General features: G+C 38.6%; 1 pseudogene across 1 annotated transcript; it reads left to right on the top strand.

Moving 5' to 3' along the window:
* The first annotated feature begins 201 nt into the window (after positions 1-201).
* On the top strand, positions 202-3,649 carry LOC147624080 (inositol oxygenase 1-like; annotated as a pseudogene). Its single transcript, XR_015269254.1, has 10 exons — positions 202-546; positions 658-742; positions 1,604-1,808; positions 2,083-2,142; positions 2,216-2,268; positions 2,368-2,490; positions 2,588-2,657; positions 2,778-2,858; positions 3,025-3,106; positions 3,225-3,649. The product of XR_015269254.1 is annotated as an inositol oxygenase 1-like (transcript).
* Positions 3,650-5,380: the final 1,731 nt, after the last annotated feature.

The raw sequence follows: 5,380 nt of genomic DNA, 5'->3' as shown, positions 1-5,380 counted from the left end.
GTTGGTTTGAAATACACAAAGGCACAAAAATTTCCACGAAATCAGGCAATAAAATAGAAAATTTCCACGAAAGTTATGCATATATTAGAGTTACATTTTAATATAATTCCGCGTTTTTTAAAAATAAATAAATAAATCCAGGTGTTTAAATTATTACTATTATTTTTGAGCCGCCTCGTATATATATTTGGACGCCGCAGCGGCGTCGTGCTTCTGCTCTCTGTTTGCGAGCTCGCTAGTTACCTCCCTTGTATTTGGCCTTTGCTATATCCTCTTGTTTTTCAACATGGATCTCGAAGAGCGCCCTGTCGACTTGCTGCTCAGCTGCTGCTGCAGCAACAATCAGAACATCAACGGTGATCATCATCAGCACCCTCACTCTTGCAGTGAGGAATCCAGGCGCACTTCTCGAACCCATGATGAAGAGGATGAGATCCCCGCCGAGGCTGGTACCCTCGCCCATGACCTCCTCTCTGCCTACAGCGCCATGCAAAGTACCGGAGCTTTCATTGCCCCTGGTACCAATGCCTTCGGACAAGGCTTCAGGTTAACTTAATTATACAGTATTCCTCACTTTAGAGCTTGCACATCAATGGTAAGGCGCAATTAATCAAGAACCTTGTTTTTTTTCCCCCCCCTCTCTTGTTGTCTACCAAGGGTCTATAACGATGGTGAAAGCGCCAGACGATCAAGCGTAGAAGAATTCTACAGAATCAACCACATCAATCAAACCTACGACTTTGTAAGTTAATTTTTATCCTACATAACCCGAGAAAGGTGTGTAGATTTGGGTGTATTTTGCTAATTATCATAATGGGTGGCTTGATATTGTGCTGTTGGAGAGTCTTAGGTTTGTTTTTCAGGGAATTGGCAGTAAATTGCAAGATTTGTTGGAGGGTTCCCTCTTCCTTGGAAGAAAAATTAATCCAAAGCTTGAAAGCCCATTCTCCTCTCCCCTAGAAGATCAGTGGGAGGGGGTGCACAGGATGAGTAGCTTAGCAGTTTACCTTAGGATCGATTATTAGTGTTAACCATAGTCCTATAGGTCTTTCTAGTGCCCTACCCCTCACGAATTTTAAAGCCGGCTGCTCAATAATTACAATTACTTTGAGACAAGCTAAACCCACTGAACCAATTTAGAGCACACCATTTCGTTTTAAAAAGTGGAACAAATTAAAGAAAATTGAAGGAAAAAAATTCTCTCTTTCCTGTATCTACAAAATGATGAGATATATTAATATGCCCCTCCCTACTTGTCTTGCTTGAAGAGGATAGTCTCCTTTCTTTTTGTGAAAAGAGAGAAAAAAGAAAAGTCAAAAGAGAAGGATCCCCCTTTATGCCAGTCAAGAGTATTCACATGTTATCTTTTGGTGTCAATGGCAGGGCAGCAAAATTGCGTGGAAGAGAGGCACACACAGATTTAGATGTCTCCCTCTTGTCACATGATGATGAAAGGGGATAATGACGGCAAAGAGCTTATGATGATGATGATGATGATGTGGTGTAGGGTCCGGATGACAGAACATGTATAGGAGGGGGGGTTTTATGGGCTGGAGAAAATGAGGCTAGCTTGTGGTTGGTGTTTTTGGTGTTGTGCTTGCAGGGGATCGCGATGAGGCAGAAGCATTGCAGGCTAGACAAGGCAGTGATGAGCATATGGGATTGCTGTGAGCTGCTGAACGAATATGTGGACGAGAGCGACCCCGACCTGGACGAACCACAGATAGAGCACCTCCTCCAGACCGCTGAGGCCATGCGCAGGGATTACCCCAACGAAGACTGGTTTCACCTCACTGGCCTCATCCATGGTACTTAAATTCCCTTATGTACATACACATATGTATGTACCTGAATACTTACATGTATACATGTATTCAGAATCTAGAAGTAGAGTTAATGTGTTGTGTTTAAAATATCAGTCCTTTTAACATTCGGATTTCAGGATTGAGATGTATTGATTATTTTTCCATGAATTCAGTGTGAGACAGTGTGACACCACACACACACACACACACACCCCTCCATTGTTTGTGCCTCCACTGTTTGTGAGACTAATTTTTGTTTATGTTTTTGACATTCCAGATTTGGGAAAGGTTCTGCTTCATCCCAAATTTGGAGCAGAGCCTCAGTGGGCTGTTGTAGGTAAGCTCTGGACTTGTTTTTTTGGGAGGGTTTTTATAGCAATTGCCAATTCAACTTGTGGCCTTTGTAACAGGAGATACTTTCCCATTGGGTTGTGCCTTTGATTCTTCCATTGTGCACTCAGAGGTAAGGATTGCTTCTGTAGTTCATCACTTGGTTTTGCGAACTTCTACTTGATGAAGGCTTGTCATTTATGCTAAGAATTTGTAAATTGTGCTCTTGCAGCACTTCAAGGAAAACCCGGATTATTACAATCCCAAGTACAACACCAAGAATGGGATCTATGAGGATGGCTGTGGGCTGGATAAGGTGATCATGTCATGGGGGCATGATGAATACATGTATCAGGTATGGGTAATCGTCGAGCATTAGGAGCACATGAGTTGGTCATATCTGCTACCATGCCATGAGGAAATGTTGTTCTGATCAATCCATGGCCATGTAGGTTATGAAGTTGAACAAAACTGCTTTGCCCCCACAAGCTCTCTTCATCATCAGATACCACTCTTTCTATGGTAAAGGCGGCAGCGTTTTGCTCTTACTAAAAACCATTATTTTGGTGCTCAAACCATATCATTTGCAGCTTCATTTCAAGCTTTTCTGATAACTAGATGAATCGTGTTGTATGGATGCAGCTCTACATCGTGCTGGTTGTTACACTCAGTTCTTGGATGACTTTGTGATCGGTCCATGTTTCCTTGGCTCAAGAGATTTAAGTAAGCAACTCTAGTGATGTAGTATTTTGATTTTGATATGTTTACTTGTATCATTAAGTTAAGTCTTTACTTGTGTAATCATTAGGTTACCATTGCAATTAAAGGTGCACTTAACCACCTGGAATGCTATAATTAATTAATTTTTTTTCGTTTAATGTGTGACCAGTCAGTATGACCTCTACAGCAAGAGCAAGGTCCGTATAAACGTGGAAGAGGTGAAGCCGTACTACATGTCCCTCATAGAGAAGGTACTATTAAGAATGAAAAAACCTCAAATTGAATGAACTTTTTGGAGTTTCTAATTGGCAATGGAGGTGGGGACTTTTTGCATTAAATTTGGGCTTACATTTCATGTTGTGGATGCAGTATTTTCCAGCTACTCTGCGTTGGTAAAAGATGGGGGATACAACCAACCTACCTAGTATAATAATAATAAATATGATGTGTTTCTTATCCACTTACATATGCGTTGGTAAAAGATGGGGGATACATACAGAAAAGCTTGGCATTACCAACCTACCTAGTATAATAATAATAAATGATGTGTTTCTTATCCATTTACATATGATCCTGTGTTATTTCTAAGTGTTCTCTTTGCATATCAAAACCTCCCTTGTTCCGTCAAATGAAAAATCCCATTTATTTGCTCCTGTGTTAGTTTTCTTTGCCACGTCAAATGAAGGATCCCATTTTACTTGATCCAAGTGCACGTGTTTGTACTTGAGCAGCAAGTTGCCTGGTGATCGTTGATAACAAATTATGTATTTTAATAACCAAGGCGAAGTTTGGTCTGTTCGTGGACAAGTGTGATGTTTCATTGTCTATGCAAGTATGGTGTGTGCGCGCATAATACCTACACATCTACAATTCCAAATATATATGTATGTGTGTGTACATGCGCGTGCGCATGTGTATATATGTGTGCGCGCATATACGACACATATTGTAAGTACATACATATATTTGTATGTGTACATGTGTACGTATATATACATATGTATGTGTATATATACATATATACTATACATTTAGTTATAAAATTAAGTGTTTTTTAATTGTTTTTTTTTGGGTTTGTTTTGCATGCTTCTAAGTTGCCAAAATTCATGAAAAATATAAAATGCATGAACGTTCTAATCTAGACCTAATGCGTACGTTTTTAGAGTGGATTCCACTCCTAAGGTATCTCATGGCCCACCAATTCAATGAAATCTAAGTTGTAAAAAATGACTTACTCGATCAAACTCAAAATTGATCGGCCTCTATTACTTGTCTTAAGCAAGTATGTACATAAATTTCTTAAGTTTAGAGAGTAAGGCTCAATTCAATGATATCTCGGATGTAGAAAATGACTTATATTATATGAGTGATTGGTTTTCACACTAGCTTGATCAAAAACTCAAAAATTGAATGGCCTCTTACTTGTCTTAAGCAAGTATGTACATGAATTTCTTAAGTTCAGAGAGTTGTACATGAATTTCTTAAGTTCAGAGAGTAAAGCCGCTTTTTACTTATCTTATTAAAGATATCGTTCAAATGTAAAAAATGACTTATATGAGTGATTGGTTTTCACACTAGCCAGAAACTCAAAAATTGATCGGCCTCTATTACTTGTCTTAAGCAAGTTTGTACACGAATTTCTTAAGTTCAAAGAGTAAGGCCACTTTTTGCATGTTTCAGCATCATCTTATTAAAGATATTGTTTGAGTGGGTAAGATGGCAAAGCACCTTACGATAGGTCAGTACATGTTTCAGCATTATCTTATTAAAGATATCGTTCAAATGTAAAAAATTGACTTATATGAGTGATTGGTTTTCACACTAGCTTGATCAGAAACTCAAAAATTGATCGGCCTCTATTACTTGTCTTAAGCAAGTTTGTACATGAATTTTTTAAGTTCAGAGAGTAAGGCCACTTTTTGCATGTTTCAGCATCATCTTATTAAAGATATTGTTTGAGTGGGTAAGATGGCAAAGCACCTTGCGATAGGTCAAGCAGGCGAAACCATGTTAACCTACGAAGTGGTCAGCATGGTATGTCAATCACTTTGCTTAAGTAACATGGCATGTCAACCACTTTGCTTAGTTAACATGGCAATGTTAACTTACGAAGTGGTTAACATGGTATGTTAATCACTTTGCTTAAATAACATGGCATGTCAACCACTTTGCTTACATAATGTTAATCAAAGTGGTTAACATGGTATGTTAATCACTTTGCTTAAATAACATGGCATGTCAACCACTTTGCTTACATAATGTTAATCTTGATTCTATCAACGGCATTTATCATGTCTCATTATATTGTAAAAGCATCTTTGCCTTGTTGTAAGCACTTTTGCTTAAATAGTAACTTCGATTCCATCATCTATAAATATATTATTTGTAACCTACCATGTGGCAAGCAAAGGAGAGTCCCACTTTGCAAGAGAAGGAGAGTCCCACTTGTTTGAGAACATAAAGGAGAGTCCGGTTGAGAACATAAAGGAGAGATTTTTTTAAATTTCAATTTTTTACACATGCCT

Source organism: Cibotium barometz, chromosome 26, assembly GCF_041138505.1.
Source record: "Cibotium barometz isolate CiBa-2024 chromosome 26, ASM4113850v1, whole genome shotgun sequence".
Taxonomy (NCBI): domain Eukaryota; kingdom Viridiplantae; phylum Streptophyta; class Polypodiopsida; order Cyatheales; family Cibotiaceae; genus Cibotium; species Cibotium barometz.
Note: the sequence above shows the minus strand (reverse complement) of the source record. Positions and strands in the feature narration are given on the sequence as shown.